This window comes from Balearica regulorum, chromosome 7 (assembly GCF_011004875.1).
Source record: "Balearica regulorum gibbericeps isolate bBalReg1 chromosome 7, bBalReg1.pri, whole genome shotgun sequence".
NCBI lineage: Eukaryota > Metazoa > Chordata > Aves > Gruiformes > Gruidae > Balearica > Balearica regulorum.
Genome location: NC_046190.1, coordinates 7,777,043 through 7,791,211, shown reverse-complemented (window position 1 = coordinate 7,791,211; position 14,169 = coordinate 7,777,043). Strand labels below are relative to the sequence as shown.

Genomic DNA, 14,169 nt, shown 5'->3' with positions numbered 1-14,169 from the left:
AAATGGAAGGAGAGAAACGACAGCCATCCTGACAATCACAAAACAAAAAGTGACATGCCAGAAATGTCAGTCATCAAAATGTCCATAAGCAGCTGTCCTAAACAGACAAGTAGGATGTTTTACCAGGCGGCTATCTCAGACAGAGCATCAGCAGGATCTGAAAGGTTGGCTTATGTGCCTCTGCTTTTTAGCTTCAATACGTGTTTTCAGACCCTGTACGTTTTGTCATTCCTTGAAGCATCCATATTCTAAATGCTAACAATGAGTAATGAGCAGGGGGTTTACTCCAATGCTTCCCGTAGCTGAGAATTAAAGGTTTGGATCTCCGTGCAAAATTTGTTGCTCAAGCGCCTAAATATAATACCCTGGCTCAAGCTCAAATCAAGTACACCAGTGCCATAAACCAGGCAAAAGCATTACCAAAGCCTAGGGCTCTAAAATGAGTGAGCTCCTGCAGTGTAATGAGTTACTGAGCATCAGTGGAGCCAGATGCTCTCGGCCTGTCACATATTTGGGAGAAAATGTGTTCATTTAAATGTCAGGGGGGGAAAAAAAAAAGATTTAAGATAATGCATTTTTGCCATGTGTTTGTGAGGGTCTAGAAGTATGCATGTGGTTGAACCCCCAGCCTCGATGAACACACAGTAACTCTGCAACCAACAGTGACTTGATTATGTCTCCCAACCCTGAACTGAACCGCAGCAGTCGCTTCAGATTAGAATTGAGCGAGAGGCACGAGGCTGTCAGAGAGGGTGTAAATTTAACTTCTTAAATCGCGAGTGAGATCAAGTGCGAAACAATATTTTACTGAGGATTTGCTTTATGGAGTCACAGCGTCAGCACTTTACTGAAGAAAAGCCTATTGTCTCTGAGGGAGAGCTGAGTATTTCCTAGTGCACATTTAGTCAGTAAAAAATATTCCATGCCTGGCTCACGCTGGGCTCTTCTCCTGACCACATGCTGGGCTGGTTGGTATTTTTCTAACACATCGAGAAAGAGAAGCAAGTTCTTCTCCAAGTTTCTCGAATCGTACAAACCAGCTGATTCACCCATCAGTGGCCCCGTGCATATTCCCCATCAGGAGCTAAGTCAGTCTGCAACCCTGGATCAGCGAGAAGTGAAGCAGGGTGGCTGCAATCCAAGACAGTGCTCCTGTGTCTGCTTGCTCAAGGTCAGGGAGCTATTTGGATGCCTGAAGTATGTGCTTTGCCATATTTAGCACATTGTGGGTTGGAATACCGTGATAACATAATAAGAAAAGAAAAAAAAATCAGGATGTAGAAAAAAATCACTCATGATGTAGGATTGCCAAGTTAGATTTGGACTACCTAGATCTAGCGGCCATTTCCAAATCTCTGGAAATAATGCTACAAAAGTTTTAGTCGGTGTCTGTGCTGGGAAACTGTATTTCATACACATTTCTCTTTAAAAAAAAAAAAAAGCATTATTAGTAGTTCTCTCACCCCATCATACACAAACCACGAAATCCGTACAACTCTGTGCAGTGCACATCGCCCCTTTGCTCTGACAGCATTGACAGAAGCCTAAGAAGCTGAGCAGATAAATAGAAACTTTCTGAGACTCACAAAGCCCTTTGAAAAAACTGATAAACTGCCAAGCTGCATAGGCAACCCAAGTTCTTCCATAACACCTTTAACTCACTTCAAAATACCTTGTTGAGTGAATTAAGCTTCTTCCAAAGGCCAGCCCTAACGAAAGGAACATACTTCATGATGTGGGTCAGAGCAGAGCAATAGCTCCAAGGACAAGAAGTTGTTGCACTAGCCCTCAAAAAGATGATCTGGGTGGATATAGTGTTTTTCTTCACTCCCTGGACAGTGGTACTTAGAAAAACTGTATGCCTTTTTTTGCATACAGAACATTTTTAGGATGCATGTAACTAGTGGTAAATCCAGACCACTCTATTACAACCCAAAATTGTTATCGCTGTCTCAGTTTGTGGCCACTGGATGTCACTACTGATCCGTTTCAGAGGACCAGCATATTTTTATGAGAGCAAAACAAAAACCTCTCCTAATTTGGAGAAAATGAAGTATTATTTTCCTTATTATTATTGTTTATGAGAACTTGTCAGCTCATTTTCCTAAGTCAGCATAGCACGCCTGTCACCTTGTCTGTAAGTGCAAAGGAGTACACGCGTGGACTGTTTTCTGGCACTGCCAGACAACTTCCTCTCATCCGGGAGGAGACCTCAGGATCAAGGAGAAGAAACTGCAGCCTCTAGAGTGATGACACCATGTCAAGGCCAGCGTGGAGCCGGAGCATGTCTGTGCAGCCTGGGCTCATGATCTAGGGGAATGCAGGAGGCAAGCAGCTGTGGGTGCTAGGACCCCAAGAGGCAGTTGTGGGTGCTGGGACCCTGCTCCATGCTTTCCTGGGGCTGGTGTTCAGTGCCAGCTCATCACCATCCTCTTTCCCTGCTTCTTCTATGGAAACAGTGCAGATCTGCTTATTTTCTTGGGGATAAAAGACTGATCCCAGGTATTATAAATTTTAAAAAGCAGTAGAGACAAAGCACCTGCGAGGTCACTAAAGATGAGGTCTCTATAGATCCACCCCACTGCGTCAGGTACTTGCATAGATATCAGGTGAGAGGTGGGTCTGCTTCTGAAACCTTGCAATAAAGGAGGTAGCAAACATGAGAGGACTGAAAGATTCTTTTCTGTGATATCTTTGCTCTGCTTTGCTGGCATCCCCACAGACAAGAGGGGAGGCAATCTGACAGGAACAGATGAAATGGGGCACTGGGGAGGAAAGAGAGAAGATGACATAAATTTGGATTTGGACGACACACTGGGGATTTATGGGGAGAAAAGGGAAGTTAAGGAGATTCTGGAACAATCACATAGAAAACATCATGAAACCAGGAATCAGCCTTGCTTCCCTGAGACCTCAGGGCAGATCGTATACATTTACATACTCAATGCAGTGCTCAGGAGGGTCTGACACCACTCACCAGCCTGACCGGTGAAGTCGTCTGCTGAACGCTCTGCCGGTCCACCCTGTACCGCCTGAGTCCCACCTCAGGCCAAGGCTGCTCAGCGCTTCCCAGGAGAAGGTCCTATTTCCCATTAAGTATAGCTTCACTAAACTTTCATCATTCAAGCTGAAAATTTATGTTAGATTTCCTGCCTCAAGCTGAAAAACAAGGGGATAAAACTATTAATCTATTTTTAAGAAAGAAAATTGAAAGAGAAATCATATATACTCAGTAGAGACTTCTAGAGATTAATAATTGGACTCTTCCAAGATTTATCCCCTTTAGGCAGGCAGGGGTCCCCAAGCCATTTACAGACTGGATGACAGCCTGGGAGGAGAACAAACAGGACCAGACAGCTAGAGGGATGGAGAGCTGATTTTATGCACAAGGTGAAATTAAGTTGTTATGGGCAGCCCAAAATCACTGCCTTTGAGTTCCTCCTTGCCACCTTGAAGTGTTTTGAATGTAATTTTTGGAATTGGTATCTTCGCCTTGTGAACCAGTTTGTGGTGGGGTGTTGTTCAGGGTAGTGCAGGTATTTTCAAAAGCAGAGATCTTCTGAGCTTCGGGTTTCCTGAGCTCCATTACAGGCTCTCGAGGAGCAGAGCGTGACCTTACAGCCTCCTCACCCAAGCCAGGATCTTTGTCCGGTATGGATTACATCAGCTTGATGAATTCCTTGCAGTGACATAGCCAGATAAAGATAGCAGTGCCTAACACCCGGTTATCTAACGGAGCTGTGGATCTAACGGGACTGAGCTGGGGCTCTCCATGTCACTAGCTCTGTAGCAGCCTACCAGCCCACTGAGCTCATCGGTAACCTGAGAAACTCGTCTGATTTCTGCTGGGATGTTCATTTTGATTTAATCAGTCTGGCATTTTGCCAGCATAAAAATTTCCTCTCTGAAATTTCCAACCTGTTTCAGTGAGAGCGAAAGGATAACCCAAGGAGGTCTTCTGCACAGCTCATCTTTGCCTCCTATTTCCTTACATGTGGAGCCACATTAATGCCATGGGGAAATGGCATTACGTGCAGAGCTGTATTAACGGCATGGGAAATGAAAGAAGAACTCACATGTAACAGCAGAGAGGGTATACAGAGCAGGTATGTCACTTAATCAGCGAACTTTGCTCAGAAAAAGAAGCAGCAAGACCATGCACGTAGGATCCGTCTTTTTCCTCTGCTGATAGAAAAGCTACTTTCTTTTTTAAGACAGGGCATCCAGTGATGTACAGTTCACTTTGCCAGTGTGGCTGGGAGTTTGGCTGGAGGGAGGAAGAAAAATTAAAAAAGAAAGAAAGAAAAAAAACAACTAGAAGAAACAAAATGCCATTTTGGCCAAAATTGTTCCATTCTTCAGGAATTTCTTTATGTACCCTGGGACAGCCAAGCAGTCAGCAAAGCTCAGCCATTGCACCTCAGTCCCAATACATTACAATGCCTATAGGGTTGAAAGCTTTTTAACACAGAAATAAACACAGCGAGTGGATCTTTGGAACCAAAGCCAGCGACCTTTGTGCCATGCCAGTACATCTTTCAGCTCCACCAGTCCCATTGGTTTTGGTAGGATTACTCGCAGAGTAATGACCCGCTCAGCCTGAGGGAGGGAACCCCCCTTGTTTTCAGCTAAGATACAAACTTTGGGACAAGGGTCATTTCGATTCTGCAGAGGCTCAGTTTGGCTCTCGCTCAGGCTAGGGGAAAAGGTGACCATTCTGTAAAGCAGCATTTTGCAGGAAAGCCATTTATCAGTCCAAACCAGGAGACTGAGTACCAAATTCAAATCGTCTTTTCATCAGCTTCATTTCACAATCACACTATGTATTAGGCTAGTAAAGTTGAATTTTCCTAACAAGAAAGCAAAGAGGGAAAGAGCTGGCCAGACCTTTCCGAGACATTGGCAGGATCCTTCCCCACTCCATCGCCTGGCAGATGACTCCCTGAACGCCTTACCACCGACTGCATGCTTTCTCCTTCCTTTCCTGGAAGTGTCGCTTTGTCCCGTGGAAACTCAAATACGTATGATGATATGTAAGGAGTTCTCACCAGCTCTTTTTATGAGCGTTATGAAAGATGCCAGATGATTATCTGAGGCCTTCCCACCAAACCCACAGCTTCAGGGGGATGCACGGAGGTTGGCAAGACAGGGAAATCCTGTGGCCAAAAGCTTTTGGAGAGAGAGCAGTTTCTCCTCCCACTTGCAGAGACCACACTTAAATATTTGTGGTGTCATAAATATGCTCTTTAGTGTGTGCACTAACAGATCTCTGGAACACATCTGGGTTTGGTGGCTGTGGACCCTCAGGCTTGTGTAAGGCAAGGTAAGAAGTGCCCAGTGTGTGTGTGTGTGTGTGTGTGTGTGTGCTGGGGGTGTTGGGTGGGTGTCTACTGGCCTCAGTGCCATTCTGACCCCATCCTGGTACTAATTCAACCTGCCACCTCTACAGATGTGGGAATTTGAAAATAACAGTTTTCTATCACTGACCTGGATGACTGTAGCTTAAATATTACATATAGGGAGGAAAAGTTACGACCATAGGGAGAAAACTTAGCAAAACAGACCTCTAGTGCCTTACAGGTTATGTAGCCACTTATGCTTGCATGAAATGGGTATAAGGTATTCTCAAATTTGATTATATAAACACAGCTGATAATTCTCTGCTTTCCCTCAATACAGTGATTACGTGATGAAGGGTGTCACATATTACATGGTGCTAAAGCCTCCATCTGACGTCTTAATTGCCTTCTTCAGGCATATTAAAACTGCTCCTTGGGGAGGAGAACTTCTCTTTCCCCCCATGCCGTTGCTCTCCCATGCTGCTCATGGCTTCAGAGAAGTTTGTTCACTCCCAAAAGCTGAGGTCTTTCCTAAGAAAAGCGAAGTTAAAGACATGCTGTAGGCTCTACTTGTAGAGCTTTGGTCTAACAAGACAGCAGTCCCTCAGGGGGAGAGGGATTGAGGTTGATTTTAATGATTTCCTTCATGTCGAAAGGAAAGTTTAAATAGATTGCTGTGCCCTGAATGTGAGAGCAGAAGAAGTGATTTCTGTTTAAGTAGGTGTTAGGAGGTAGGAAAGAGCGTTGTAATAACAACCTGTCTCATAAGCCGAGGAAGTGAGATGTTGAATCTGTACCCAAACAAAGAGTGAACCTGAGTCACGAGAACATTTTGTATTTTTAAGGCAGTTTTCATCGGAGGATTTCAGTGTTTTACCAACCCGGAGAGCCAGGGGTAAACGTATGAACTTACACCGAGTCCAACTTTCCTCAATGATGTCATGGAGCCAAGCAGTTAAGGAGCACAGAGCAAGGGACTGTTTCAGTATGGGTAAGAGGACAGAATTTGGCCCCACATGCTTAACTTTCACATCTCTTTTCCCTCATAAAGTAAGCTTTCGTTCCACTTTATAGATGGGTAACTGAAGCACAGAGATCCCAGGGAGTTTGTCCAAAGTCACAAATTGAGGAAGTTCATGAAAAAGGACCCAAGAGTTCTGACTTTGTGCTCTAACCCCAAGGAAAACTTAATTTGGCACTAGCAGCTGCTTGATCTTTAGGGCTTCTGCAGGAACAGGGAGTAGTTTGCTTAATGAAATAATATCCCAGGCACATATGAAGAGCAATTACTTGCTTTCATATAAACTCTCATGTATTCATCTAGAAAAAATGTTCATGACTCAGTCATCTGGGATGGTTCAAGCTAGTCACCCTCCAGCATGAGGCGTAGGCATTACAGTGGTGAAGTTGAAAAGGAAGACACATGACCTCAATTACTCACAAGGAGTCAAATTATGATCTCAGATACAGTGGTACAAATCCAGAGTCATTCCCCCCTGAAGTAATTGGCATCATACTGTATTTCTTTAACATTGGGGAAATCAGAACGCAGTCTATAATCTCAGTATGTCTGTAGAGCTTTATGCAGAGAGAGGCTATGCTCTCCAGCGATGGATGGTAGGGGTGGAGAAAAATAAGGCTGGAAAACATACAAAGTAAAAAAAATGTGCCAAGCTTCTCTATAGCAAGAGCAACAAATTATTACCTAGTTTTAACAGTGTACTTAATAATGATTTCACTTTTTAATCAGGTTTTCTCCATTTTTTAATAAACAATATAAATTAACTGATATACAGAAAGGGCCTGTCTGGTTGAACTGTATCTTTAACTCCTCATTTTTGCTCTGGATATCATAAACGATGAGGAAGGAAGAGTTTGACTGTTAAGAAAGGTGAATGAAATTGTGAACTTGCAAGTTTACAGATGGAGCATGACTACAAACACAGATCTAGAATTAGGGACATTGCAAGTTCAGAGAAAATAATGATTAATGTAAGAACCACAATAAACTGTCCCAGTGGTACATCTGAAATTGCATGAAACTGTTTCCATCAGTGCAGAACAAGGGACCTACGGCTTGAAGAGCAGGAACACTGAATTCAGCACAGCAGGAGACCACATAGCAAACTGTTATAAATAGACCCTCCATTTATAGTTTCTGAGCTTCTGATAACTGTGACATTCTCAACCTTACGGTTCTAGTAATTTGGAACTGATGGATGAGGACTTTGCCCCCATCTGCAGAAATGAACAGGGAAAGGATTCATTTTGACAGAGAAAACACATTATAGGCACCTAACAAGTTTCCAGCACATCAGGCAACCCAAAGTTTTTACAAATATGTATGTTTTTAACATTTTCTAAGCCTGCAGCAGCAGTCCAAACACATGTTAAATTATATTATAGGCAAAGCATACCAGCAGCATACAGAGGGACAGCCAGGAGACCTTCCTTAAAAATTCTGGGTGTGCAGGAGGACTGTCGGGGTGCCACCACGAGACATCCTGCCTGCTCCTGCTGCCGGCACTGGGAGGAACACAACGTATGGCTTAGGTGTGTGTAGCGGTACTTTATGGGCATATATCGCAATTTCTGGCTTGTCTTCCAGCTGTTACCCAATTCAGATTCCTTCTTGAAAAATCTTGGCACATACATCTTGCTGGTATAATTTCTAAGTATGCAGAAGACATGCATGTGCACCAGTAAAGCTACAGATCTTGTAGACTTAGGAAAGTGGTACCTGTACTACATGCATGAATGCAAAGTAGGTATATTTACATATGCATAAAATGTAGATGTTTTTGAAATGTGTGACAGCATGTATGTACTGGAGTGCAACACAAGGTCCGGGGGTATCATTAGGAGGCACTTGAGTGAATGTGATCAGGAAACTGTTTGCACTGGCACTGCTCAAATACTGGAGCCTTCTGCCTCTTTTCAGAGAGAGGCGTTGTAACAACTTGAAATGTTTTTGTGGCAGATCCAAGAATAGTAAACCTCTCCCAGGAGCAAGTACAGTTGAAATGACAGTTTGCAGTCATTTGCTAGGCGTAATTAATGGCTGTCCGTATCCGTATCAGTCAAGACTTCTGCTGTGGAACTTCCACATATCTGGTAACCCTGACAGAGAAGGAGAATAGGTGAAGTGGCACCCAAATAGCACCCAGCCCAGGGTAGCTGAGTGTGGCCAGCTGCTCCGTGACCACAGCTGTGTCCTGGTCTGGTTTGGGTGCTGTGTATAAGCAAATGTGTAGACCAAAAACCTAAGTATTTTAGCCAAGTATCCTGTATTACTAAAGTAATGAGTGTTTTTGAAGCCTAATCTAGATGCAATTTTGTACAATTTCAGTTCAGGGGTGTTTTTTTACTGAAATGGTAAACCAGCCCATTTGTGCACATCTGCAGTCTGTGCAACGTTATCAGCAGCGAAGGTGCTGTACACTGGAACAACATACACCAGCCTCCCATGATAAGCTCCTCTTCCCTCTGGAGAGGCAGTTCTGCTTTGTGTAAACAGATCAATAATCGGGAATTTTCGTGGGAGAGTCTCCTTAAGCCTGGCCGTGTTGCTGCTAACTTGTTACAGTGCTGATTGTGTGGCTGGGAGAGCAGCGTCAGCGTGCACACGGTTGTGTTAATATTGCTCAGAAACCTCCATGGGCTCCTCGGAGCAGCCTCAGGTAGGAGGGGGGTTGCCATCAAGATTATGACCTTCCTCTGGATCTGCTTTGAATGAGATGGGAGGAATTGAAAAATCACATCAAGTATTTCTTCTTAAAAATTCCTGGGTGTGGGGGTGCAAGATGTTTAAGATGCAGGTCATGACTGAATAAGGGTCCCGATCTCTTATTCTGTTATGAGACTCATGTGTTGCAGCACTTGGGGGCCATGGACATCTCTGGAGGGACACGGGTGACATGGGGGTGGTCACAGGGTGGGTGGGCTTGTGTCCACCATCCCATCCATATGGGATGAGGTAGGAAGGGTGGGTACATGTTAATAACCTGATGCTTGGTTAGATGAACACCCACAGGCACAGCCTCTCAGCTGCCCCCCAAAATGCTGTTCTTCTTCTGGCCTGGGACCCCAATGGGAAGTGATGGTGGTTCTGTGGCTAACCAGCAGCATCCAGGTCTCTGAGACAGAGAGAGAGACAGCAGGACACGCAGCAGATGCATGAGATGAACGTGACTGTGAGGTGGGAAGATCTAAAGGACCTTGAGAAATAATTAAAATGTGCTGTGTGAGCACAGAGAACTTGCTGACAGTTGTTGCTTTGTGGCTGGGAGAAAGGCGATATAGGACAGTCTTCACAAACAAGGGAGGTTCTAGTCTTTGAGAAGCTTTAAGGAAAAGGGTTCTAGCTAGCAGTATCATCTCTGGAGGTGACAAACCTCCCTTACTTTTGCTTAGGGAGCTTCAGTCTCCTCCTCACAGACGCTATCCCTTATAGGCTCTGATGGGAGCACAGAGCTGCTTTCAAGCAGCACAATCCCAGGCCCTGGTCAGTGTGCAAGTGTGCAAGGCTATATTCTGTGAAAATTAAATCCCTAAAATTGCATAAAGATCACTCTGCAGCCCTGTTTTCCAAAGCCTTGGTATTGACCTAACTGCTCTCCATCCGAAAACTATCTAAAACACTTTGGTGAGAGTCGTAGGGCTGCAGCCGAGCACTTTGCGTTTTCCTCGTACTCTGTGAGTAGAGAAATGTTTAATTATGTATTTATTTAATGTACCCGAGCCAACAGGTGTAGGTAATTTGGAACTGCTGAGCACAAATCACCACGTGTAATGTTAAGACAGGTACTCCAGGGAGGAGAGAGGGAGGGGGAAAATGGCATATATTAGCATAACTATCTCCTCACACATCCTCTCTCGTCTTTGCATAGTATCTGAGTCCTGTGGGCCCCTGCCAGCAAAATAAAACAATGATCCTGGCCCTGTGGGCCTGTTGTTATTGATTTATAAATACTTATGGCTAGTGGTGTTAAATGTGTCCTTCCACCGTGAGAAAGAATTACTGGACATACAGTGGTGTAAGAATGCAGTGTCGTTATTATGCTATATGCGTTATGCATAAAGGCATCTTCAAAATGTCTTTTTTTAGGCATTTTAACCACTTTATGGAAACCCATCTGGAAATAAATGTAGCTGGTCTAATGTATGTAATGAATTTAATGTACCATTCTTCCACATTAAGGAAAAATCTAATAGCATGATTTAGTGGGGCCAAACTTCTCCAGGAAATTCCTTTATAATACATGATTGAATTATTGTTTTTCTATTAGGACAGCCAAAACATTCAGTGTCCTCAACAATACAGGATGTGTGCCGTAACTTTTTTGCCACTAAGCTAGGCATACTGTACCTGGACATGTGCCCAGCTATTTGAGTATTTCCATTTGAATGATTTATTTATTTTCCAAAGAAAGACTACATAAGTTATACAGAACTCGGCAAATTTCTTTCGGATCTGACGACAGAACTAGGTGCCTGGTTGCCAAATGAATGAAATCTAAGGAATCCAGAGGCATTTAGAGCAAAGCTGAGATTTTCCTAATGGATACCTAAAAGTTATGCTCATGAAACTCCTGAACCTTTTCTCAATAGAAATTGGGCACCTAACTCCCTTTGCAAATCCTCAAGTCTGCATTCAAGCCCCTGAGCAAGTATCCTGATTTTCAAAAATGTTGGCCTTCCAGCTGCAACCACATAAGCTAGGAGAAGCTGCTGAACGCAGCGCATGTGAAAACTGGATTATTTATTTATAAGCCAAAGTATGATCCTAAGAGCCTATCTTTAAATGCCTTTTAAAACCTAGGACCAGTACTTTTACCCATTTAAGTTGCACAGAACAAAGTGCTTTACAAACTTCTCACTAAAGATATGAAGCTACTAGTGCCTCGATGTAACATAAACACACTAAGAAATTGGTATAAGATATTCCCAGCTGGTAGTTCAAGCTCCCTCCTTCCTCCCTCCCCAAAAGCTGTTGCTGTTGTGATACACAGGAGTAGGAAGGCAAACACTTGGCAGTGTTAGGTTTACGGTTGGACTCGATGATCTCAAGGGTTTTTTCCAACCTAAATGATTCTATGATTCTATAATTTGATTTTTTTTTTCTGGAAAGCCATTGTGTATTTGAGACATCTCCCTGCACTCCCAGGGGTTATGGCTATAAAAGGTGTATAATTATTACCACACATTATGAGAATATGCTAGTGACTTTGAGATATCCTGGAAACCCATGTCTAAGTAAGTATATGGCTATATACAAGAGGAGATGGGGAGGACAACTCTGGATTTTTCAAACTGTAGCTTGGGAAAAGGTGGTGTATAATAGTGTAGCCTCCTGACCTTGTCTACAAGATCTCATGGCTCGGTTTCTGTAGCAGTAGAGCCTCTGCCCTTTTGTCTTCTTAATGGGGGAGGGCAATTATTCTTCCTCTGTGAATAAAATATTCCCCCCCAAAAGTAGTCCCAGGTCAAATTAGTCATATAGTTGCAGCTGGAAACTATTTTTGGCCTAGGTTTACAACACTGTGGAGGATATCCAGATACTTTACCAAATATTTAAGGCACTCAGCCAAGGTGTGGGAGATGCAGGTTCAGATCTCTCTGGGGATGTGGATTTGAATCCACTCCCTGGGAGGTAACTATCGTCAGCATCTTGCTGTATAGGGAATGATGGGGTGAGAGAGAACGATTCAAGCAACCTGAGTTTTGACCAGCTACTTGTCTCACTTGAGCTGTGTGTCCTTCCACAGCTCCCGAGCTGCAGGAGGGCTGGGACAGGGTACTGAGCTCAGCAGAAGGCTCGGTTTGACCTCACGGGCTAAACCAGACCACTTTTATATCCAGCCATCATCTGTTTCAGCCATGCAGAGGCGGGGTTGGGCTCACCTTCCCCCCACCCGTCTCCAGAGAAACCAGTGTTTGATTTCCTATTAATCCTCCTTAAACTGAAACTCAGAGGTTTCTCTGCCACTGAGCCAGGATTCTTACTCATCCTGGCAGAGATCAGGTTCTGACCTCTGGGACATCAAATAAAAGCAAAGGGGGGTGGGTAATATTTATTAGTAACACAAAGTGAAAGACACTCAAGTGGGTAAAATTGGAGTGACTCAGTGCCCACTCTGTGCACAGAAAAGGCTTGACCTCTCCTTGTGATAACATTCCATTACGTGTGCCCCACAGCCTTGCTCCTCAGTTTTATCTCAAGTCAAACAGCTCACCAGGTTCACCCATACATTTTGTGCAGGATTCTGAAGCTAGCCGAGTGTTTATCATCCTTGAGGAATCCAGCCCATAGAGGTTTGATTAATTTTTTTCATACACACATAAACAGATTCAAGATGTTCTTCAGCCAGGGAATAAAGGTTTCTCCTGCTATCTAAGTTCTCCATCAGAAAAACGGTCAGTCCCAATGTGCCAAGATTCTCCCAAAGGCGTAATTGCCATCATCTGTGTTTACTAACGCAGGCTCACAGGCATCCTGAAAAACAAGGACGATGTCCTTTTCCAGTGTGAACTCAGAAGTCCGGGTAGTCCCAGCCTTGAACTTCTCCTTAAACATACCTGCAGCCTGGACACCTCTCAGATAAGACCAGAAGATCCCATCCACGTTGCAGAAGTAACTTTGATCAGTCAAGCAGAAATGTTAAACCCATGATTCCAGTTTGGATAAGTACAGAGCATGACCTAAACGTCCTTGGTTCACTCAAAGTCTTCACTTTCCCTCCTCAGGTGCCAAATCACGTTGTCAGACACTGCAAAACTGCTGGTTGTGCCACGTGTGGTATGCTAAAAAGAGTCGTTATCATTAGTGAATCCTCATCTGCTTTAAAAAAAACACTACAGCATGACTGAAACCTCATCAGAGGATTGAGCTGTATACTTCCACACAGAGCTCCCCAGGGCATCCCGGACCCCCCCCCTTCTCCTTTCCTCCAAGGCAGAGGGCAGGCTGTTTGTCCAGCATGAATCCAACCAAACTAACAGTCTCTAAGTGATTTCACTGATCTCAAATGAAGAAAAGATTATTGGGTCTAGGATTCAAAGAAGTGAAAAATTTCCACCCTTCCGCCCTTCCCTGCCAAACCCCAAATATTTAAATTGAATGCAACTGCAACTGGACCAAAAAAAAAAAAAAAAGTCCTGAATATTTTGATTATCTGGGATCTCAGCCTTGTTACTGAGAAATCAGGTTACAGAAGATGAGCAAGAAAGTACATCTTAGAAAATCCTTGATCCCGATGCTACAGCCTTGCCCTTATGTCAGTGTCCCAACAGGATATGAGGTCATCACCTGAGGATGAAAAGCTTTTCTGCGCAATTCTTTTTTAATTATTTGTAGGAGCAGGAGGTGCCTGCCTGTACAGTCTACTATAGCCTGCCTATATGGTCTGGTATAACCTGCCTATACTATCTCATTTATGGTCTAATCATCAGCACAGATGTATTTCAGGCTGACAGCATGTGCATCCAGGTTCAAGATCTCTGTTCTTTTCTTTCTTTTTTCTTTTTTCCTTCTAATTTGCATGCATGCACATCCACACTTCAGAGATACTCAATTATATCAGGTTTTGAAATTTCCCCCATCATGTGCTATCACAGAGAATTGTGCAAACTAGAATTCTTACTTCTGAAAGCCTGGAGCTTATCAAAGCACTCCTCTATACAAGTTTCTACTGATATGCTAGTGATGCTTTGCTGTAAGGATTCTTTCCATTTCTTGGCTGAATAAAAGCTTAAAAAAGTGATTATTCCTAAAATACGTAAGCATCCAATTTACCAAGGATGCAAATACAATTCATTTTAAAGAGCAAGA

The 14,169-nt window shown here is 43.6% G+C and overlaps 2 long non-coding RNA genes across 5 annotated transcripts in view; one reads left to right on the top strand and one right to left on the bottom strand.

Moving 5' to 3' along the window:
• Nucleotides 1–2,986: 2,986 nt before the first annotated feature.
• Nucleotides 2,987–5,153, bottom strand: LOC142602557 (uncharacterized). Its single transcript, XR_012836305.1, has 3 exons — nt 4,956–5,153; nt 4,077–4,267; nt 2,987–3,159 (listed from the first exon to the last, which is right to left on the bottom strand). It is a non-coding gene; the product is annotated as an uncharacterized LOC142602557 (long non-coding RNA).
• Nucleotides 4,986–14,169, top strand: part of LOC142602554 (uncharacterized) — a 30,525-nt gene continuing 21,341 nt past the window's right edge. For all 4 annotated transcript variants that reach the window (XR_012836300.1, XR_012836299.1, XR_012836298.1 and 1 more), the window contains exon 1: nt 4,986–5,323. This is a non-coding gene — a long non-coding RNA (uncharacterized LOC142602554). The remainder of the gene's footprint in view (nt 5,324–14,169) is intronic.